We start from the raw sequence: 25318 nt of genomic DNA on the forward strand, positions 1-25318 counted from the left end.
TTCAAGTTCAACATAATTATGTTCATCCATTGGTTTAATCGAGTTTGAGTGGCTTAATGATAACCAAATTGGTTGAAATTTTGCATAGATGATCTATATATTAGTATCTAAAGACTAGACGGTGGAGATGTGAAAATACGATTAAAAAGTGAGTGTAAAGTGGAAATTCGCACCGTAAGAATAAATGCGGACATCCGCACCTGAGAAAATCTGTATATAGATATATATAGTCCGGATCTAGAGAGGACCTCCGTAAACTCTTAAAGTAAGGATGTTTTTAGTTCTAGCATGTATTTTGACAATCAAAGCCACCCATTCCCTAGTTATTTACCCACATATAAATCCTACAAAAAATTAATCAAAATGAAAAACGTTTAACCCTTTGATTAGCACAATATTCATTTTAATTTTATCTAACGGCCTACAATTGTTTACATCAATTTGAATGACCAAATGATTATGTAATTAATTAGTTGAAATTTTATAGGCATGTTTCTTGCATATGTATCTAGAGGATCAACAGTTGAGATCGTTAAAAGAAGTGATCTACTATTGTAAAATAGTAGAAATCCTCAAATTCTTAAAGTAAGGAGGTCCTCTTTACATATATATATAGGGGTGTTCAGAGATGGACTTTCGCACAGCCCTTAAAGTGCGGACGTCTCTCTGTCCTCTACCGTCCGCCGCCGACGACGCTTTTTCTTCCTGTCGGAGGATAGTAGAGACATCCGAGACAGCATAACCATGAAGAAGAAGGTCAGAGAGATCAGGATTGAAGCTCTGGCCAATAACCTCACTCAAAGCTTCAAGACTGATCAACCTCACTAAGTCCACCAACAAAAGGAAGCTTAATATCAAGGTCAGCTAGCTGTCCTCCGGCAAGAAGAAAAAGCGTAGTCATCGGCGGCGGGCGATAGAGAACGGAGAGATGTCCGCACTTTAAGGGCAGTGCGGACGTCCACCTATGATCCGGCCTATATATATATATATACAGAGTCATTTAGAAGAGGACGTCCACACAGCCCTTGAAGTGCGGACGTCCCTCCCTTCTCCACCGTCTGGCCCTGATGACTGCGGTTTCTCTTGCCGGATGACAGCAGTGGCATCCCCGATAACTTTACCATGAAGATGAAGGCCATGGAGATTAGATTTGAAGGTCTGGGCAGCAACCTCCACCCAAAACTTCAGACAACAACAATTATGACAACAAACTGGTATACGGCAAGTCCACCGGCAAGAGGAAGGTCACTGTCACATCCCGACCCTTAAATTTTTACCTTATTAATTAGCTTGACTATAATAAGAATTTTACCGTCTCCGTCAATGAAGTTATAGTTTAATTGGTCCCTAGAGGGGTTTTGGGGACGATTATTTCGGAGAGTGATTCGTAGGAGAAAAATATGACGACGGTAAAAATAGTAAATTTTAGCTAGTAAAAGGTAATTTTTATTAGGGTATTTTTTTGGGGTGTAATTTTTTTTGTGGAGTTGGGTTTATTATAGGCTTGGACCAGGTGTGGAGGCCCAAAGCCTTTCTTCTTCTTTCTTTTCTCTTCCCTCTTCCCCGAGCCCTCTCCCGAGCTCTCTCTCCCCGGCGAACTTCTGGCCGTCCGCCTGCCGCCGTCCGGCCACCGTTCGCCGCCGCTCCAGTCCCAAACGATCGGCCTCCGACCCAGCTATCTCCCAAGACCGGTGACAACCGCCCTAGCTCCGCCATGAAGGAGCGCTCTCCCCCGAGAGGTCCGACTGTGTTAAGCTTCACGTCGCCGGAACTTCCTTCTCCGGCCACCAATCCGGGCAAGCCATATATGGTTTTGAAGGTCTCCAACCCAGTTGCCTTGCCCTAGAAGGACTCGGTCCAGTTTGTTTCAGGTGAGGAGAACCGGTGAGTGGAAGCTCTAGGGCTTTTTGTGTTGTTTTCGTTCGATTGACCTAGTTAGGCTTGGATTTTGGGTTTGTGGTAGTTAGGAAAGTTGTAGAGCTTGATGAAAGAAAGATGCTGTCAAAATTTCATAGGAATTGGAGGTCACCGGAATCGGCCTCCGGCCGCCGCTGCCCGCGGAGCCGCCGCTGTTTGGGAGATTTTTAGGGTTTTAAATGTGGAATATTAAGGGGAGTATATTGATGTGAGTTATGGAATTTTCGGATGAGTTTTGGATATGTTGGTGAATTTCCGAAGTTTGGTATTTTTGGCAGTTAATTAATGTAGAATCCGGTCGTAGGATTTAAGTCATTAATCTGTAGAAGGTTGAATTAAGGCTGCCGGTGTGTTCGGTGAAGTTTAAGCCATATTGAGTTTGGAATGGCAAAGTTGGGCAATGATGAGTGTGTGGGAGGCTCACGTTTAATTTTTGCCCATTGTGTTTAATTATTGGATTTTTAGTGGGAAATTAATTATATATTTGGAATAGGACGAGAGGAGGCCTGAGCAGAGGAAGCCTCGGAGCGTCATCAGGCTTAGGCCTAATTTGTGAGTGGACCTTTGTTTTAATTGGAAAAGCTTGCGATGAATTATCTTCTTGATCATTTATTTCTTTTGACGAGACTTATTGATTTCTCGATTATTTGGCAATTATTCCTCCTTTGGAGAGATCCCGAAAATGAGATTTTCGGTGGATATGTTTATGGATATTATCAGTATAGTATGTATATAAATGCTAGCTAGCCATACGTGCTTGGTCCGTCATAATGAGGAAAAATACCATTATGGCGCAACATGAGCGTTAGACGCCAACGTTGTAGCCTTGTATGAATTTCTATTTTTCTAAATTGTTTCTAAGATTCATACAAGGAGTCTGACGGGTGTAAATACATACAAATATATGATTATATATAATTTAGCCTGAGAGGCTCCATTATATTTGAGTTGGTGACTAGCCGGAGCTAGTCGTGAAATTGCCAGTTTATGAGTTGAGTGTTTTTGAGCTGCCGCATGCAGTATATTTTCTTTGGAAATTAAAATGGGAAAGCATAAATATTTTTTATTAATTTATTTTTGTCCACTCACTCTAACGTTAATAAATGTTTTCCCCTGGCCCTTTCGTTTTAAAATGCCCAGTCTGCAGAGTTCGGGTTGGACCTAGTAGGAGACGAGGCATAGTCACCCGCATTTCCACCACTTTTCACCAGTAGGTTATCTGTTTAACCTAACTGTGTTTCCTTATTTCCGCTAGTGTCTAGTAGATCTGAATATTTGGGTTTAATGTATATTATTTCTGTTGTGAGTGAAGGCATGTTGACATTTTAGAATAATTGTCGGAGGATTTATGTTATCTTTTGGATAATTATATTTTGATGTTTGGGTAATGTTGTGTTGTTGTTGGTGGTGGTTGTATTTGGGGAGCACGTAGGCTCCAGGAGTTAAGGTTGGATTGAAAATATTGGGAGTGTTTGCAGGTTTTCTTTAGGAAGGGTTGTCCATTTTCAAGGGAGGTTATGTCAAATTTTTCGGTAATATCTTCCTTGGAGGTGGTCCCCGCACGACTTACTCCGGGTTTCAGGGTGAAATTCGGGGTGAGTCGTGTCAGTCACAATCGAGGTCTGGTGTCTGCTCGACAAGAGAAGCTCTATCATCGGGGCCAAATGGTGGAGAACGGAGAGACATCCCCACTTTAAGGGCGGTCTGGACGTCCTCTTCTGAACGGATCCATATATATATATATAATATTTTACTTAAAAAATAAGCAAATAATTAAACACGTGACTAGCCCCGGTAGTCAACCACACTACTATTCAATATTATTAAGTCTCTCAGGCTCTAATATGTATATAAATAATATCACATGTCATATGACTCAACGTATGAATTTCTATATTCATACCGGGCTACGACGCTCGCGTCTCACATTCATGTCTGGGCCGGACGGTGGAGAACGAAGAGATGTCCGCACTTTAAGGACAGTCTGGACATCCTCTTCTGAACGGATCCATATATATATATATATATAGATAGTATGTATATGTATTGCTAGCTAGAGATACGTGCCTCTCCGTCATAATGGTATGGCGAATAGCCCGCCGCTATTATTGATACACCCCGAACCTAGTAATTATTTTTATACTGTGGTATCCGATTTACTTGTAGTTAATCAATTTGGGAATTTGTTTTATTTTATTTTGTGGTGGCGTAGACAAATTTGTAGACTTTTAGTTACTCGGATAAGAGTTCGTAGGTAAAGGTTTCAGCTAAATAATAAGACTTTCCATATGTGGGCTGGGGTTTTTAAGTGAGGCCTTTCATTTAAGTTAGGGTAAAAAAAAAGAACAGAAACGTCAACAACCTCCCTCCACTCTCTCTCTCCCCGACCCCGACCCCGACTCCGACCCCGTCTGATTCTCCTTGGCGGAGCGTCGTCGTCCGGCCACAGTAGACCCCCGCGCCAGTCCCGTTCGGTAGCTGGGACGTCGCTCGTCCTTCCTGGGGTGGTAGCCGACCTCATCTCGCCGGCAGCGGCTCACGGTAGCACTGTCAAGGCCGTTGGTTTTGTAAGCCGAAACTTCCTTCTCCGGCCACCGATTCGGGAGATTTGTGAGGGGTTTTGAAGCTCTCCTATTGGCCTTTCATCCCTCCAAAAGAGGAAGCTCGATTCGAAGTTGAGAACAAATCGGGTTTGTTGGTGTTCTTGAGCTTAGAGGAAGCTCGATTCCAAGTTTCCGACCAAGTCTTTGATTTCTAGAGTTTGTGTTAGTTATATTTGTTGTTGTGCCTGCTGAGAGGAAGAGATTGATAGGTATCTGGTTAATTTTGGTTGAGGTTGATGTGGTGGTGGTGGTTGACCGCCACTGCCGGTGGCTGCTGCTAGTTTTGGTGGTGGTTTTGAGTAATTTTGAATGATATCTAGAAGAGATAAATGTTGTTGTATGGTATGGTGATTTTTTTTGGTGAAGGGTATTTGAAATTTGGGATAGTTTTGGTGGCTCCATGAATGAGAAATGAGTGGTAATGAAGTATTGAAAATTATGGTATTTGTTTGTAGGAATTTGGGAAATTTTTAAGTTGATTTTGGTGAAATGGTAGAGGTGAGCCTCATTCATGGAAATTTCCATATTTGTATTTATATGTTAGAACATTGAGGAAATATTGAAGATGATTAGTAAAATTAAGGTTGGAGTTCCTCTTAGGTTTGGGGTGTGTAGAAGGAGTGAGGAAGACTTTACCTTACTTTGTTAAAATTGTTATTTATGAGTTATTGTCTCGGACCTTAAATCTCGTTTTGTACAGGACGAGAGGAGACACCACGTGAGGAGGGCTCTGACCGACGTCAGGCTTAGCCATCTATATTGTGAGTGGACATTTTGTTTTTAAAGGAATATGCATGCATGGTTTGGTAAGAAAATTATCACTAATTTTCTGAATTGATATTATTATTATTCCTTCTATGAAATGATCTTGAAAATGATTTGAGTTATTTTATTTTAAGCATGTTAACGTGTGAGTCACGTTGAATTTAATTAATTACTTTTCTCTTGGAATTTTCCGAGTACGGTTGGGAATCGTACTTGTGCTTTAAATATGAGTTTCGGGGAAACTCACATGAATTTATATTTTCTTTTTATGCCATATTTTTTGAATTATATGATATCAATGCTAGCATGTCGTTCCACCTTTCGAGGTGATGTGACTCTCACGTTTCAAGTGGGGTCACCCAAGCCCTTTCCACCCTAGTGGTGATGTGATGTTACCGGCGGCATCACGCAAGCCCTGTGCCCTATCCGTCAACTCGACGTGAAGGTACAGGGAGTATTGGAGTACTATGCCTGGGATGCAACCGAGTCTGGGAGACTCACTTATATGGCCATATAGGATATTTTATTTGAGTTGTTAAATTGACTAGCGGGGCTAGTCCATTATTTTGGAAGTTTCTTATATGAGGAATCCGTTTATTTTTCTTATTGCTTTATGACTAGCGGGGCTAGTGTGAATTTTGTTGAGATTATAATATTTGCATGCATAGAAATTCTTAAATTCCGTATAAATGGAAAAACATATAAAATTTGATTTTGTATTATTTTGTTCTTAGATACATATTAATTAGTTTATTTTTCATTCACTCACGCTAACGTTTTTAAATGTTTTCCCCTGGGCCCTTTGTTTTCAAATGCCCAGATTGCAGAGCTCCTGTTCGGTTTCCCTAGGAGTTGAGACATAGTTTTCCCGCTGCTCCTTGCCGATCGTAGGTTACCTGTTAACCTATGTGTAGTTGTTTTATTTTCTTTTCTTAGTGCTCTGAGAACCATGGGATTATGTAAATTAAGTTGAAGTGTTTTTTTTTAGGGGTCTATGACTCAAGTAGAGAGTTTAATCTTGGTTGATGTTCATGTTTAATTAATGCTGTTGAATATTTGGTTTGGTTGTTTAAGTACTGCTATGATTTGGTTCTTGTTGTGGGGAGTGAAGGACTCCAGGAGTGGTGGTTGATTATTATAGTTGAAGTGTTTCAGTTTTATTTCAGGACAGGTTGTCCATTTTTAGCGGAGGTTATGCCGAAATTTCGGTACAATCTCTTTTAAGAGTGGACCCCGCAAGACTTGCCTGTTTTATTCTGTGTTTTTGGGGCGGATCTTGTCAGTTGGTATCAGAGCATTAGGTTCCCCTTCCTGTTGGATTAATGGCATCTAGTTTAATACTAGATTGTCCATGTGTGAATTTCTAATCTATGTTTATCTCAGGTACTATGCCTCTTAGATGCCGAGCACAGAGAGCTCCTCCTGTGGGGGATGACATGAATGCACAAGAGGGTATGCTGGGAGCGTTTGAGCAGATTAATCAATTTGCTGCAGCAATGAACCCTCAGCCCCCACCTAATTTTAGCATTAAGAGGGCCAAGGATAATGGTGCTAGAAGTTTTCTACAGCCAAGGATCCCATTGAGGCCCAGGAGTGGATTGAGACTATGGAGAGAGTGTTTACTAGGTTAAATGTTCTTGATGACCGTAAGGTATTCGTGGCAGGGCAATGGTTGCATGGCCCTGCATGGCATTGGTGGGTTGGCATTACTAGAGATTATGGGGATGCTTCTCTCATGGCTTGGGATGAGTTCAAGGCCCATTTCAATGATTGTTACTGTAGTCGAGCTCATCTCCATAGGATGCAGGATCAGTTTATGAATTTGCAGAAGGGAGATATGTCATTCTTGGAGTTTAAGCAGCATTTCCTTGCTAGAGCTCTTCATGTTCCTAACTTGGTACAGGACGAGCATGATAAGATATACAAGTTTGTTCGGGGACTTGGGGGTGAGTATAAGGAAAAGATGCAAGCAGTGTTGTATCCGAGATTTAGTGATGCAGTTGGGGCAGCTTTAAATATTGAGACCTCACAAATGGGTAGCTGACCCCGAGACCTTGGTGGCTCTAGTCAGGGGCTGTCAAAGAGAGCAGCATCTACATCCGGTTCTGGATCTTCTGTGGATAGTGGACGTAGTAGCAATTCTGGTCATTCAGCCCGATCTAGGCACAGAGGTAGCCGGTGATTTGCTGGGGGATCTGCAGGCAGACGCCCCTTTAGTCAGTTTAGGGGTGGTATGAGTGGTAGTAGTGGAGCCCACAGTAGTCAGTCAGGTCAGTCTGGACAGTATCAGCCAGTTGGGTGTTTCGAGTGTGGCGAGCAAGGTCACTTTAAGAGAGATTGTCCCCGTTTGACTCAGGGAGTCGCGCCTACATTTTACCAGACTGCAGGTCAGACTTCAGTTGGTGCTTCTAGCAGTGGCTCCCGTGCTAGTTCAGCAGTTAGAGGCGGTCCCCAGCAGGGTAGAGGTCATAGAGGACGCCCTACCACTCAGACTAGAGTTCATGCCATGACATTTCAGAAGGGTCGCACCTCGCCCGAGGTTATCATTGGTACGTTGTTTATTTTTGGCCAGCCTACTTTTACTTTGATATGTGTCTTTGCCTTCGGGAGATGTGCTTAAAATTGAATGGGTATTTAGGTCTTGTGAAGTTCTGGTTGAGGGGTATAACTTGGAGGCAAATTTAATTCCGTTAGAAATGGTTGATTTTGATGTGATTTTGGGGATGGATTTCTGAGAGGCACATCAGGCTTTGGTTGATTGCTTTCAAAAAACAGTAGTGTTCCGAAGTCCAAGAAAGCCTGAGATTTCGTTTAGTGGAGAGCGGAATATTTTGCCATCTTGCTTGATTTCAACAGTCACGGCAGGTAAATTGCTGAATAGGGGTTGTCAGGCATATTTGGCTCATGTTGTGGATACTAGTATGAGAGTTCTTAAGGTTGAAGATATTCCTGTAGTCAAGGAGTTCCCTGATGTTTTTTCTGAGGAGTTGCCTGGTTTACCTCCTGTTAGGGAGATAGATTTTACCATTGAATTACTCCCTGGTACAGCCCCTATTTCTCAGGCACCTTACAGGATGGCCCCGACGGAGTTGAAAGAGTTGAAGGTTCAATTGCAGGAGTTAGTAGACAAGGGTTTCATAAGGCCTAGTATGTCTCCTTGGGGTGCCCCAGTGTTGTTTGTAAAGAAGAAGGATTGTACTATGAGGTTGTGCATTGATTATAGGAAGTTGAATCAAGTTACTGTGAAAAATAAGTATCCTTTGCCCCGCATTGATGATTTGTTTGATCAGTTGAGGGGTGCTAAAGTCTTTTCTAAGATTGACTTGAGGTCCGGGTATCACCAGTTGCAGATTAGAGACTCTAACATAGCCAAGACTGCCTTTCGGTCACGCTATGGTCACTATGAGTTTGTGGTGATGCCGTTTGGGTTGACAAATGCACTCGCTGCTTTCATGGATTTGATGAATAGGGTGTTTCGCCCATATCTAGACCGTTTTGTCATTGTGTTCATTGATGATATTCTGGTCTATTCAAAGAGTGAGAAGTTACACTCTAAACATTTGAGCCTGGTGCTTCAGACTTTGAGGTGTGCAGAGCTATATGCCAAGTTTAGTAAATGCGATTTTTGGCTTGATAATGTTGGATTCTTGGGCCATGTTATTTCAGTTGAGGGTGGTAGTGTAGATCCTCAAAAGGTGGAAGCGGTGACTAATTGGAGTAGACCTAATAGTGTGACGGAGATCCGTAGTTTCTTGGGTCTAGCAGGTTATTATCGTCGTTTTGTACTAGATTTCTCTAAGATCGCCGCTCCATTTACAAGATTGACGAGAAAAGGAGTTAAGTTTGAGTGGTCTGAGAAATGTGAGCAGAGTTTCCAAGAACTCAAGAATCAGTTAACTAGTGCTCCTGTGTTGGCTTTACCTGATGATAGTGGAGAGTATGTGATATATTGTGATGCATCAAGAGTGAGTTTGGGTGGTGTGCTTATGCAGCATGAAAATGTAATTGCTTATGCTTCTAGGCAACTTAAGCCACATGAGTTGAATTATCCAACCCATGATTTAGAGCTTGCCGTGGTGGTTTTTACATTGAAGTTGTGGAGACACTATCTTTATGGAGCTAAGTGTCAGATCTTTACAGATCATAAAAGTCTCAGATATATTTTTACACAAAAGGAGTTGAATTTGAGGCAGAGGAGGTGGATGGAGCTAATTAAAGACTATGATTGCACTATTGAGTACCACCATGGAAGAGCGAATGTAGTGACATATGCTCTTAGTCGGAAGCCTACTTGTAGCTTATCCTATTTAAGGACAGTTCGACTTCCTCTTCTTTATGAACTACAAGCTAGATGAGTTGATTTGTCTGTAGATAGAGTTGGTGCTTTGGTTGCTAGTTTCCATGTGAGACCGATTCTGCTTGACAGAGTGCGAGAGGCATAATGTCAGGACCTTTCCATCATCTGCTTGATTGAAAGAACACATGGTGGCACCACGGTGGGGTTTTCCATTGGAAAAGATGGGGTATTATTATTTAAAAACAGACTTTGTGTGCCAAAAAGAAATGAAGTGCTTAAGCAAGAGATTTTGGAGGAAGCTCATAATTCTCCTTATGCTATGCATCCTGGTAGTACTAAAATGTATCGGACTTTGAGGGAATTTTATTGGTGGCCAAATATGAAGAGGGAGATTGCAGCATTTGTGAGTAGATGCTTGGTTTGTCAGCAGGTGAAAGCTGAAAGGCAGAAACCAGCAGGGTTGCAGCAACCGCTGGAGATTCCAGTGTGGAAATAGGTTCATATCACTATGGATTTTGTTTATGGTTTACCTCGTTCTCGAGATGGTCATGATGGTATATGGGTGATTGTTGATCGACTCACCAAATCAGCACATTTCCTGCTGGTAAATAAAACCTATAAATTGGAGAAATTGGCAGAATTGTATGTAAATGAGATTGTCAAACTTCATGGGGTGCCAGAATCTATAATATCTAATCGGGATCCCCGTTTTGTGTCAAAGTTTTGGAAAGGGTTACAGGCGGCTTTGGGGACTCGATTATGTTTTAGCACTGCCTTTCATCCACAAACCGATGGGCAATCCGAGAGAACTATTCAGACCTTAGAAGATATGTTGAGGTCTTGTGTGATGCAATTTAGAGGGAGTTGGGATAAGAAATTGGCTTTGATGGAGTTTGCCTATAATAATAGTTTTCATTCTAGCATTGGTATGGCACCATTTGAGGCCTTATATGGGAGACAATGCCGTACACCTTTATGCTGGAATGAAGTGTTGAGAGAGAATTTGCTGCTCCAGAAATTGTTTTTCATACTAATGAGAACATTAAGGTAATCAAAGATAGACTCAAGGCAGCACAGAGTAGGCAGAAAAGTTATGCAGATAACCGTAGGAGGGACCTTGAATTTCAGGTTGGTGATTGGGTATTCCTGAAGTTGTCCCCTTGGAAAGGTGTGATTCGGTTTGGGAAACGTGGAAAGCTTAGCCCAAGGTACATCGGTCCTTATGAAATTACGGAGCGGGTTGGCCCAGTAGCTTATCGTTTGAGGTTATCCCCAGAGTTATCCAGGATCCATGATGTTTTCCATGTGTCTATGCCTCCGTAAGTATGTAGCCGATCCTTCTCATATCTTGCAAGAACAACCTATTAGTTTAAAGAAGGATTTGACCTACGAAGAAGAACCGGTTCAGATCTTGGATCAAAAAGAGAAAGTGCTGAGAAATAAGACGGTTCGACTTGTTAAGGTCCTTTGGAGAAGTCATCAGGTTGAGGAGGCTACTTGGGAACCTGAGGATCAAATGAGGCAGCAGTATCCCCACCTCTTTTATTGACAGGTATGGAAATTTCGAGGACGAAAATTTTATAAGGAGGGGAGAATTGATACACCCCGAACCTAGTAATTATTTTTATACTATGGTATCCGATTTACTTGTAGTTAATCAATTTGGGAATTTGTTTTATTTTATTTTGTGCTGGCGTAGACAAACTTGTAGACTTTTAGTTACTCGGACAAGAGTTCGTAGGTAAAGGTTTCAGCTAAATAATAATACTTTCCATATGTGGGCTGGGGTTTTTAAGTGAGGCCTTTCATTTAAGTTAGGGTAAAAAAAAAAAACAAGAAACGTCAATAGCCTCCCTACACTCTCTCTCTCCCTGACCCCGACCCCGACTCTGACCCCGTCTGATTCTCCTTGGCGGAGCGCCGCCGTCCGGCCATAGCAGACCCCCGCGCCGATCCCGTTTGGCAGCTGGGACGTCGCTCGTCCTTCCTGGGGTGGTAGCCGGCCTCATCTCGCCGGCAGCGGCTCCCGGTAGCACTGTCAAGGCCGTTGGTTTTGTAAGCTGAAACTTCCTTCTCCGGCCACCAATCCGAGAGATTTGTGAGGGGTTTTGAAGCTCTCCTATTGGCCTTTCATCCCTCTAAAAGAGGAAGCTCGATTCAAAGTTGAGAACAAATCGGGTTTGTTGGTGTTCTTGAGCTTGGAGGTAATTTCCGGCCAAGTCTTTGATTTCTAGAGTTTGTGTTAGTTATATTTGTTGTTGTGCTTGCTGACAGGAAGAGATTGATAGGTATCTTGTTAATTTTGGTTGAGGTTGATGTGGTGGTGGTGGTGGTTGACTGCCACTGCCGGTGGCTGCTGCCTATTTTGGTGGTGGTTTTGAGTAATTTTGAATGATTTCTAGAAGAGATAAATGTTGTTGTATGGTATGGTGATTTTTTTTGGTGAAGAGTTTTTGGAATTTGGGATAGTTTTGGTGGCTCCATGAATGAGAAATGAGTGGTAATGAAGTATTGAAAATTATGGTATTTGTTGGTAGGAATTTAGGAAATTTTTAAGTTGATTTTTGTGAAAAAGTAGAGGTGAGCCTCATCCATGGAAATTTCCATATTTGTATTTATATGTTAGAACGTTGAGGAAAAATTGGAGATGATTAGTAAAAATAAGGTTGGAGTTCTTCTTAGGTTTGGGGTGTCTAGAAGGAGTGAGGAAGATTTTACCTTACTTTGTTAAAATTGTTATTTTTGAGTTATTGTCTCGGACCTTAAATCTCGTTTTGTACAGGACGAGAGGAGACACCACGTGAGGAGGGCTCTGACCGACCTCAGGCTTAGCCATCTATATTGTGAGTAGACATTTTGTTTTTAAAGGAATATGCATTCATGGTTTGGTTAGAAAATTATCACTAATTTTCTGAGTTGATATTATTATTATTCCTTCTATGAAATGATCTTGAAAATGATTTGAGTTATTTTATTTTAAGCATGTTAACGTGTGAGTCACGTTGAATTTAATTAATTACTTTTCTCTTGGAATTTTCCGAGTACGGTTGGGAATCGTCTTGTGCTTTAAATATGAGTTTCGGGGAAACTCACATGAATTTATATTTTCTTTTTATGCCATATTTGTTGAATTATATGATATCAATGCAAGCATGTCGTTCCACCTTCCGAGCTGATGTGACTCCCACGTTTCAAGTGGGGTCACGCTTGCCCTTTCCACCCTAGTGGCGATGTGATGTTGCCGGCAGCATCACGCAAACCCTGTGCCCTATCTGTCAACTAGACGTGAAGGTACAAGGAGTATGGGAGTACTATGCCTGGGAGGCAACCGAGTTTGGGAGACTCACTTAGATGGCCATATAGGATATTTTCTTTGAGTTGTTAATTTGACTAGCAGGGCTAGTCCATTATTTTGGAAGTTTCTTATATGAGGAATCCGTTTATTTTTCTTATTGCTTTATGACTAGCGGGGCTAGTGTGAATTTTGTTGAGATTATAATATTTGCATGCATAGAAATTCTTAAATTCCGTATAAATGGAAAAACATATAAAATTTGATTTTGTATTATTTTGTTCTTAGATACATATTAATTAGTTTATTTTTCGTCCACTCACGCTAACGTTTTTAAATGTTTTCCCCTGGGCCCTTTGTTTTCAAATGCCCAGATTACAGAGCTCCTGTTCGGTTTCCCTAGGAGTTGAGGCAAAGTTTTCCCGCTGCTCCTTGCTGATCGTAGGTTACTTGTTAACCTATGTGTAATTGTTTTATTTTCTTTTCTTAGTGCTCTGAGAACCATGGGATTATGTAAATTAAGTTGAAGTGTTTTTTTTAGGTCTATGACTCAAGTAGAGAGTTTAATCTTGGTTGATGTTCATGTTTAATTAATGCAGTTAAATATTTGGTTTGGTTGTTTAAGTACTGCTATGATTTGGTTCTTGTTGCGGGGAGTGAAGGACTCCAGGAGTGGTGGTTGATTATTATAGTTGAAGTGTTTCAGTTTTATTTCAGGAGGAGTTGTCCATTTTTAGGAGAGGTTATGCTGAAATTTCAGTATAATCTCTTTTAAGAGTGGACCGCGCAAGACTAGCCTGTTTTACTTAGGGCTGGGCACGGGACGGGAAGGGAAGGTGTTTTTAAAAATCTGTCCCGTACGTCCCGATCCCGATCGGGATCGGGACGGCACCGGGACGGGATCGGGATCCCGACAAATTAATTGATTATCAAACACCACCACAGGTGGAAAAACGGGTTGAGAAACTCCAAGCATTCAAATGCTCCACCACAATTGATCAGTGTATGAAATTTTCGACATTTTTATGCTGTTTGGAACAACATTAATGAAATTAATGGAAAAAAAATATCCAAAACACATAAAAAAAAAAAAAGAACATTGATGAAATTAGAAGTACTAAAATCAACAAGAACATAGGTGCGTAGGTGCTAAATTACATCCCACTTTAAAAGTACTAAACATCCCACATTAAAAATTAACCCTCAAACAACAACTAAAAATATCCAAAATCACACAAGCAAAAAAAAAGAACATGAATGAAATTAAAAGTATTATTTTAGACCAAATTAAGTGTGGTTGAGTGCATTGTAACACCATGCAACCTAAAAAATCAAGTATAAAATGAATAGAATCAAGTATTCTAATATTACGGAACGGGACGGGATTTTTCGGGATAGTCCCGTCCCGTCCCGTCCCGTTATGGTAATGTTAAAATGGGACGGGATTGCTATTTTCAAAACTTATCTCGTCCCGTCCCGCTAACTTTCGGGACGGGACCGGTACGGGATCGGGATTCCGGTACTAAGTGCCCAGCCCTAGTTTTACTATGTGTTTTTTGGGCGGGTCTTGTCAATTATGGTGTGACATGAACGTGGGACGTGAGCGTCGTAGCCCGGTATGCATATAGAAATTCATACGTTGAGTCATATGACATGTGATATTATTTATATACATATTAGAGCCTGAGACTTAATATTGAATAGTAGTGTGGTTGACTTGCGGGGCTAGTCACGTGTTTAATTATTTGCTTGATTTTTTTAAGTAAAATATTTTCTATTGTTGCATGCATTAATGTTTGACTATAGAAATTAATGGGACAACATAAAGTTTTTCATCTAATTGTTCGATCATTCTAATTTTATTTTGTCCACTCACTCTAAAGTTTTTAAATGCTTCTTTCTTGGGCCATTCGGTTTCAAATGTCCAGTTTGCAGGCTACCTTAGTTGAGGTTAGTGTACAATTTTAGAAGTGTTTGCAGAGGATTTTAGGAATGGTTGTTCATTTTCAAATAAGGTTATGTCGAATTTTCAGTAGCATCTTCTTTGGAGATGGTCTCCGCAGGGTTCATTTTGGATTTCAGGGTGAATTCGAGGTGGGTCCTGACAACCTTTGTCAATTGTAATATGTAGCAATTAAAAATAGTTATTTGAAATTTATACTATATACTAATTTTTTGTTACTTATAAACTGTATTTTGGTCTGGAAATTACAATTCTAGCCTTATTTTCTATTTAATCACAAAACTGCCATCAACTCTATAAAAATATTGTTTTGCCCTTCGTTTCCATATCTAGAACCACCCGAACCCCAAAAACCAATATATTTTGAAAATTTCTAGAACTTCTGTTCATATCTCTTCCATCCTTTGTACCAATCTGGGAATTGAAGAAAAGAACCATGTATATAAATCTGCTTTTCTCATGCTTTCGGAACCTGCAGCAACGTGCGGGTAAAAATTTCTAGTTTTTAATAAATGAAAGTTTAGCCCAATTTATTTACAAATCCTGGCTCTGTCCTTGAATGGCTTTAAGAAATTACAAAATCTTCACTTTCGATTAAATTCTATCATTTTTTCCCTCATCCAAACACACGCAAGAAATCTATTAATAGTTGGGCATGTGCACAACAATGGTTGTGCCTTAAGGTTAAGGATTGTACGTTGTTATTGTGAGTTCTATAATTTCTTCACTGCCAATTTAAGCAATAAAATTTCAACCCTATACGTTCCAGTATTTTTAAATGCTCACTTGATAAAAGTAACAGTTTTGATAAAAGTAATAATTGTGAGTATTAACTTCAGGAGATTCACGTATTCCCTCATTTGTATGAAGTATTGATATCGTATCGGTTTTGAATATGGGATACACCTCATCTGTGTAATATATAATTTTCTACATTCTTTTTTTTTTTTGACAAAATGAAAATTTCATTGATATTCGAAGGTTAAAACGACAACATACAGTCACTGCAATGGGTCATATAGTACCATTACATTAGACAAAGAGCGGTAAGACGTGATTTGAATCATAGTTCAGATTCAAGTCGGTTCAGTGAGGGAACAACCTCTGATGCCCCACACTCTTGTCGTTGGAGCTCACTTATTGTGAGCCTAATAAAGTTAAAAACTAGACACAAAAAGATACCAGGGAAGTATATGGCTGGAGCCAAGGCGCTCAACTGCAGTACCCCTAACAATACACAACAATGTAGATGCAGCTAATCATCACAGTCTTCCTGCTCACGCACCCAACACGCAATAGCAACACGACAATTTAGTTGTGCACTTCGGGTCAAGGCAATAGTAGTCAGCCTTGTCACACCCCAATTTTCGAAGGATAAAATTTCAAAAATTAACACCAAACTCATTTTGAAATATTTTATTTTACCAGAAAACATATTTTCACTTACCCATGAGCCGTTGACGATCAAGCTTATTTATTTTTAAAACTAAAATCATTTTCCTTTAAGGACAACTTCACAGCTAACAATAATAAAATTATAAAATAAACTCGGTTCCTTATGAACCCATGTGAGATTTACTCACAATATAAAAATTATGTCATAATCATCATCAAAACCATTACCATCGTCATCATAACAATTATCATCATCATCATCATATCATCAACATTATCATTAATCTTGTCATCATCATAATCGTCATCATAACAATTATCATCATCATAATCATCTTCAAAATCAACATCACAATCATCATCATATTAATTATAAATAATTGGTCCCAAAGTGGACCTTGATGAGATGTTACTCACCTCAAATCCAGCTGCGTCTTTGGACACACAACACAAGAATATAACACCAAAACACACTCCACAAGTCACCTATTAACAAAATTAATAACTTTAATAACCACTTAACCAAAAGAACATTGCACCCTTAACAAGCCTTAACCCAAGTTTTGCCCAAAAAGGGACAACCTTCTTCCGAGAGACCTCCCAAGGTCATCGAACACTTAAATACCTTCCCCCACAGCCTAACTTTGGATTCTCTTAGCTCAACACTTCGCACAAGTCTACAATAACAAAGAATTTAACAAGCAAAACTTATTCAAACTTGACCTAATCTCATAATATACCAACATGCTCATAACAACAAGAACTAGCTAACCAAAGTAACTAAACCTACACACCCTGCCCAACGTGCCACCACCGGCGACGGCGAGTGGGCCCCACGTGCCACCCTACAACTTCACAATCTCAACAAACTTCCAACATCAAACTTGAAGATTACTACAAGGGGAACACTTTTCATACCTGAAGGTCCAACCAGTTCAGCCGGAATCAGTTGGAAATAACCGAAAACTCGCTAGAAAAGTTTAGAATCCACCACCGCACTCTCCGCCGTAAGTCGTGCTCCAAGGCCACCAGAAGTCGGACCAGGATGCCAAGGGGCTTCTATCCCGACCGGTCTCCCGCCTTGTCGCCGCCGCAAGAGGTGGGAATCCCGACCGGTCTCCAAGCCGAACTTCCAAGCTTCGGGTCACCATTTCAAGGCTGAAACGGCGCAAGTCACCACCACAGGGCAGCTGGGACGGAGGAGAGGAAGAGAACCCGACCGGTGCCGGCGTCTAGGTCGGCCGGAGGTGGCCGGAAAAGCCGGGTCGGGTCAACCGGATCCGGGTTGGGTCAGGAGAAAATCTTAGACAGTGAAGGTGTCGCGAGAGAGAGAGAGAGAGAGAGAAGAGAGGAGGGATGGTTTCCGGAAATGAAAGGAAACCCTAAACTTTTGATATTTAACCCAAAATTTTCGTAAAGCCACGAACTTCTGCTAACCATAAATTTCTCATACGAAGTCCGTTTTATACATGCTACGTGTCTACGAACTCGTATCATCGTGCTCTACAACTTCCGTGAGGGAAGTTTTCTGAGAAACCCAACAGATTAAAAAGTCAACTTTTGACCCTTCAAAATAAAGCATAAAACCCTTTCGGGTAAATTACGCGTCCGAACACTTTCGCTCTTTCTTCGAACCTCAAAAACACACTAACTCCTAACTCGAAAACTCCCAAATAATATTAGAAACTAATATCAAATTTCCGGGGAATTACATTCTACCCCCCTTAAAGAAATTTCGTCCCCGAAATTTAAAGTCACTACCACCACATGGCTAACTAGTGGAAATTGATCGACCAGAGACACACTTCCCTACATAAAGTCACTATCACCACATGGCTAACTAAACAGAAACAAGGGTTTCTAAGGATGCGAACTAGTTCATCACTCACAAAGAGCTAGACCATTCCAAAAACACTCGTCTCACTAAAGTCAAACCTCAACCAACCACTCATAAAATAAAACACGATAACACGTCTCTACAAATTACACTACCACTACTCTGCTAATTGTCAGGACCCACCCCGGATTTCCCCTTGAAATCAAGCATAAACCTTGCGGGACCCACCTCAAGGGAAATTCTACCAAAATTTTGGCATAACCTCCTTTAAAAATGGGTAACCCTACCTGAAAGAAAAATCACCAAAACCCACACTTTGAAAACAAATTAAACCACATCTCCTGGAGCCACTCGCTCCCCCAAATAAACATCCACCACCTCAACAAAAGTAATAAATCAAAATAATTTCATGAATTTAATCTCTCATACAAACAAACCAAATAATTCTTTTTCAACACTCCTAAGTTAAGTCGCAAGCCATAACACAACACACAAACTACATAAGAATGTGAACTCAAAACAAAACAATATTTGCATCGCATCATCGTCAACTCACTATGACATTACAAGCTTTCAAAAGAACTTTGCCACACAACAGAAATCAACACTGCTACAAGTCAATAAATCATGAAGGCATCAGATCCACACAAAAACTCATTCACACAGAAGGTCTACCACACAAATTTTAACTACATTCACAAGGCACAAATGACAAGACTCCACCCACCGCAACCTAACAAAAGTTAAACAAATAGCTCACCTGAATACTACTGGGTCGGAGGCAACTGCCTCTGCTGGTACCCCTGTCTGTCCTCCTGAGGTCAAGTACACTCCCTAGCCAGGTGCCCCACCTGCCCACAACTATAGCAAGCCTGAGTCTTCCGCTTGTTGCACTCCTTAGCAATATGTCCTAACCCATCGCAACGGTAGCATCTCAAGGGCTCTACCTGTCGGATAGGTGCAGCTGGCACCGTAGCTAGAGCTTGCTGATCGGTCCGCTGCCTCTTCCCAAACGCACCATGATGATCCTTAGTGCCACTGCCTCCTGCAACGGCCTTCCCCTTCCCATGCTGATCTCTCAGTCCCTCAGCCTCATGCATGGCCTCCTCCTGCTCAACTGCAAAGGCACTCTCTACCGCTTCTGCTAGCAAAACGGTGTGAACTCACAACATTCCGAAGCTTATGCCTCAAACCCCGAATAAACTTTCATGACAAGGCCACTGCATCCATCTCTCTCGCGAATCGATACAGCTGAGAAAAACGTGCCTCATAGTCCCTGACACTCATCAAGCCCTGCACTAGAGCTATGAACTCAAGCTCCAACTGCTCCCTCACAGTATCAGGAAAATACTTCTCCTGAAAGAGCTACACGAACCCCTCCCAAGACAAAGCGGTCACATCTCTAGCTCTCTCTACCCCGCTACACCATATCTGTGCCTCATCCTTGAGAAGAAACGTAGCAATACGCATCTTCTCAATCTCCGTACACGTGATAAGGGTAAAGTATGTCTCCATGCCCTCTATTCAGTGATCCGCTACAAGGAAGTCCGTACCTCCAAGAAAGGAAGGTGCTCCTAACCTAATGATACCCTGAGCCAGCCTGGCCAATCGTAGACCATCATCTACAGCAACTGGCACCGGCTCCTCCAACACCACCTCTTCCTTAAAGAAATCATCCACAGGTGGAGCCCTACCTCTGTCTCTGGCCCCACCTGCCCCTCTGGCTCTACCAGCCCCTTTGGCCCTACCTCGGCCTCTAGCTCTCCCTCGCGGAGGATCCATCACCTAAGAAGCAAGTAAACCTTGGTTAACTCATCCATAGAACTTAAACCCAAGTATAAGTCAAATGCGACATTTATTAACTAAGGCACTAACTCAAGATGGACCACAAAGATTCAAAATCCCACTAACAGAGTATTCTCTACTCTGACATCCTATTGACATAGAGGCGACACCTAACCCTTCACATACCCAATGACATATCAATACAGAAGAGCATGATGGTGATCCGCTGCAGTTGGGCCATCACTCCAAAGTATTGATTATCACCAAATATGTAAACCTACGCTCTGATACCAAACTGTCACACCCTAATTTTCGAATTTCGAAGGATAAAATTTCAAAAATTTGGGCATGATAAAACTCAAAATCTTAATATCCCACAACCTGCTTGACAATTTCCAAACTAAAAACAAATACTGGAAATGTAAATGTCGATAAACTCATCAACCGAGTTAAACATTTAATCTCCTTAATTACATCAACTTCTAAAGGTCTAGTAATAAACTACTTCGCTCACATGAGCTTAAAAACAACTACCATAAAATACAAATAAATGTATATCGTCAAAAACCCAGCTCCTAGGCCACTGCCTCGACCCTACTGATCATCACCTGCAGGTCTAACCCCTACACCATGAATTGGTGCACCGGGTTGTAAACAAGAAACCCGGTAAGCTAAAAAGCTCGTATAAGTAACTCCCAAAATAAAACTCAACATCACATATAATTATAACTAGTAATTCCTGCATTAATACTTAGTTCAAGAATCACCTAGAATCAAGAGAATTCATATGGGGGAGAAGGCCAAAGTAGTACAAAAATGCAGAAAGCCCAAAGGAAGGCCCAAGTACTCCAAGGATGGAAGAGAAGGCCCAAACAGCCCAACAAAGGAAGGAGAAAAGTCAAACATGTGCTCCTTGTCCCACATCATTTTGGAAGAGAAGTTTCACCAAGATGTTCTCTGTATAAAGACTTCCCTGTGCACTTCTCAGCCCATCTCTTCTTCACACAAAAATCAGTGAAACACATTAGCCTTCCTTCTCCTTTTCAACTCCTCTCTCCAGAAAAGAAGCAATTCAAGCTGGCACCTTTGTAGGACTTCTCTAGAAGGCTGCCGAGAAGCATCAGGCTTGTGTGTTCCTTTGAACATCTCAAGCTTCCTTGAAGATTTATAAAGTGTAACTCATGTCTTGTTTCTTCTATGTTGTTATTGTTATTTGTTTTCTTGTATTAGATTTCAAAGTTGGAATTGGCTGGTTGTTAAGAACATGAATAGGTTAATTTTCAGAATAAATTCAAGCATATTTTAACTTTCTATGATAGCATGTGATTCGTTTTATGCCTTGTTGATTTCATTAAATGCATAGTTTTGTTTGAACTAAAATTCTAATCTACAGGTTAGTGTTGCTATGATCTATACTAAGCTTCTTCAAGTTGATTTCATTAAATGCATAGTTTTGTTTGAACTAAAATTCTAATCTGCAGGTTAGTGTTGCTATGATCTATACTAAGCTTCTTCAAGTAAGTCTAGATCTCCAGTAGTAAATGTTATGTAATAATAGCTGAAACTATGTGTTAAATGAAATGAAACAAGAGCACTTCATAAATTATATCTTGTTTTAAGTATTTCCTGAAATATCATCAACAACAACGCAAGAGTACTTCATAAATTATATCTTTCCACCTAGATATATTTATATAACAAAGACATATATTCCCACTAGAATAAAAATATCAACAACCATATTTCAGCATCACAAAATCACATGAACGGAAGTCCCTTTGAAAGATTTTATTTTACCAGAAAACATATTTTCACTTACCCATAAGCCGTTGACGATCAAGTTCATTTATTTTAAAAAAAAAATCATTTTCCTTTAAGAACAATTTCACAGCTAACAATAATAAAATTATAAAATAAACTCGGTTCCTTATGAACCCATGTGAGATTTACTCACAATATAACAATAGCATCATAATTATCATATCATCAACATTTCCATCAACATTATCATCATCATCATTAATCTCATCATCATCAAAATTATCATCATAATCATCATCAAAATCAACATCATAATCATCATCATAATAATTATAAATATTTGGTCCCAAAGTGGACCTTGGTGAGATGTTACTCACCTCAAATCCAGCTGCGTCTTCGCACGCACAGCACAAACACAACACCAACTTTGTCAATCACCAAGATAGCACAAAACAACTTAGTGACCAACAAAACAAGTGATCAACTTAATGACCAACTTTGTCACTAACAACCAAGTGATTACCCTTTACACCAACTAGCTAAAACCTAACCCAAAGATTTACCATAACAAGGCAATCCTCTTATGAGACCTCCCAAGGTCACCGAAACCCCATGCACAGCCTATGATAACCAAAAATGATTACCTCTACACTCAAATTCCATAAACCAACATCGAAAGAAAACGACTTCGGGCAAAGCCCCAACATACTCAAGCAACATTGAAAACTACAATTTACATGTTCACGTACACGTATCAACAAGCACAACCTAACAATTACTCCTAACCACCCAACCTCTGCCGGAGGCGCCGCCACGCGCCGGTGGCGAGTAGGCCCCACGCGCCACCCTACCAACCTACGAATTAGCCCAAGCTCACAACACAAAACTTGTAGATTGAAGAGAGCGGAGCATCTTTTATACCTCAGGTTTCGTCTCAATCGGCCGGAGCACGCCGAAAAACTCGTCGGAAGGTGGAAATCCACCACCGTAACTCTACACCGTGAGTCGTGCTAGGAGACTACCAGAAAAAGAACCAGGGCACCAAGGAGAGCCTATCCCGATCGGTTCCAAGCTACGTCGCCGCCGCCGAAAGGAGAATTCCGGCCGGGTTGCAAACCGGGTCGCCGCCCTCACTGTTGGAGATCGATTAGTGCCGATCCGGCCTAGTCATCCTCACTCACTAACACAAGGAGGATTGCGCGAAGGAGAGGAAGATTTTTCGACCGGTGCCGTCGTCTAGGTCGGCCGAAGTCGGCCGGAAAACTCGGGTCGGGTCGTCCGGGTCCGGGTCGGGTCAGCTGAAAAACTTTGACAGTGAGGGTGAGGCGCGGGAGAGAAGGGAAAAGAAAAAGAGGGTTTTCCGAAAAAATGAAATGAGAACCCTAACTTTTTCTTATTTAACACAAAACCCCGGAAAACCACGAACTTCTGCTGACCATAACTTCTTCGTACGAAGTCTGTTTTACGAGTGCCGCGTCTCTACGAACTCGTATCGCCATGCTCTACAACTTCCGTGAAGGAAGTTTTCCAAGAAACCCAACAGATTAAAAAGTCAACTCTTGACCTTTCAAAATAAAGCATTTTCAAAGAAATAAAAACTCGACTACTTCCAGTCCACTCACTAGACCACAAATCCATACAACTCTTACTTAAAAATTTCTAAAATAATATTAAAAACTAATATCAAATTTCCGGGGTATTACATTGAGGTTGTAGCAAATAACATTGTTTAGTTGTCACTGTCTTTCGTCAATGACTTTCTTGCCTTGAATACTGTCTTTCGCAGTGTTTCACATTACTGATCCACGGTTAGCACGAGGGATCCTAGGTATGCCCCTTTTGTTGTATCAGCTGAAATTAAAGTGGCATTCATAGAGAAAAGTAATAAGGAACTTGCTTTTATCACTTTGATACAAAATGACATTCCATTTTGCGTTCTAGAGTGTATGTTGAGAGTGTTGTGGATTTGCAAAAAGAAAATTTCAAAGTTATTCATAAACCGGCTTCTTTTTGGTATTACATTCTTTCTTATTTTTTACTCATTGTTATACAGTTTGCATAAAAGTGTGGTGGGCTCTCAAAATTGTTTTCTCTAAACTGGTAATTTTTTTTGTCTTATTTTTTTTAGACCGGTATTCTCTACATTTAGATTGTTAGATTGTTAGATTGTATCATTTTTTAGTTCACTTTTGAAAAGTCTCTTGCATATACATTAGCAGTATTGCATATGAAGTATGGTATGTGACCTTTTGATGCCTTCTGTGTTTTGACATGTAGATGAGAAGGTTAGATTGTTCCAAATTGGTCAGTATAATGTTAATTGTCACACCCCGGTTCTTAAGTTATTTTACAGTTATTTACTTTGGTATTATTTTGGTCTTTTACCGTGTTGAGTAACCGTTTACTACTTAAGGACCCTAGAGTTGACTTTTTCTTCCGTTTGGAATTTGGGAAAACTTTCTTCATGAAAGTCGTAGAGGACGTTAATACGAGTTCGTAGACATGCTATACGTTAAAATCAGAGTTAGCATGAAAAATTTATTAATTAAAGAGTAAATTTTTGAGATGGTAAAATAGGGTAAATATTTAGTGGGTATAATTTTTGGGTTTAAGTTATTTGGACCGGGTGTGGAGCAGCCCACACTCACTCACTCTCTCTCTATCTCTCTCTCTCTCTCTCCCCCTTCCCTCTTCTCTCCCCGAGCCCCCGAGCCCCTCTTTTCTGCCGGACATCCCCAGCGTAGCCTACCACCATCTGGCCAGCCACCGGCCGCCACTCCACCCCAGTTCGGACCCCCGCCACCTCCTCTCTCTCCCCGGCCCCGTGTCCAAGCCTGTAGCGTCGCCGGAGAGGAGAAAACTCGCCGGAGACGCCGGATAGCTTTTCGCCGGAGTTCCCACCTCCGGCCACCATATGTCGGGATTTTTGGCTCATCTTGTAGCCCTCGTCAAGGTGAGTAATCCCTCAAAAGGATTTGGTCTAATTCGATCTTGTTAAGGTGAAATGTATAATTGAAGTTCTAGGGATTTTTGGAAGTTTTGGTTCGATTACCCTAGTTAGCCTTAGAATTGGACTAAGTGCTAGTTATGAAAGTTGTTGTGCATGATGAGAGAATTATTTTGTTAAAATTTGAGAAGCATTGGAGATCGCCGGAAAACGGCTGCCGGCCGCTGCCGCCGGCGGAGCAGCTGGCGCCGCCGCCCCTTAGGGTCAGTTTTTCATGATTTTGGGTATGTTTTCATGAGAGAAGTTTAATGAAGTATAATTTGGAATTTTTGGAGGAGATTTGATAAGGTTAGGGAATTATCAATGATTAAGGATTTAAGCGGTTATTCGAATGGAAATCCGGCAATTGGTTTAGCAGGTTTTGAAGTCTAAAAAGGTTAAATTATGGCTTTCGGTAAGTGCAGAGTAATGTGAACCTTATTAGGTAAAAAGTGGAGAAGTTGGGCAAGAGAAATGAAATTATAGGCTTTCTTTTTTATTTCAGAAATTTTATTAAAGTTTTGTCCTGGTCTGAAATTATAGGCTTAATAATTATTTATTGTTCAGAAATGAAATTATAGGCTTAATAATTATTTATTGTTCAGGACGTGAGGAGGATCATTTGGAGGAAGCCTCGAGTCGTCGGTAGGCATAGGCGAGCACAGTGAGTGGACCCTTGATTTGAATGTTATGCATACTCCAAAGTTTAATTAATTT

The 25318-nt window shown here is 40.9% G+C and overlaps 1 pseudogene; it reads right to left on the reverse strand.

Moving 5' to 3' along the window:
- Positions 1 to 25318, reverse strand: part of LOC101307111 — a pseudogene marked incomplete at both ends in the record, with an annotated part of 109806 nt that overhangs the window by 10502 nt on the left and 73986 nt on the right.

This window comes from Fragaria vesca, linkage group LG4 (assembly GCF_000184155.1).
Source record: "Fragaria vesca subsp. vesca linkage group LG4, FraVesHawaii_1.0, whole genome shotgun sequence".
Lineage (NCBI taxonomy): Eukaryota > Viridiplantae > Streptophyta > Magnoliopsida > Rosales > Rosaceae > Fragaria > Fragaria vesca.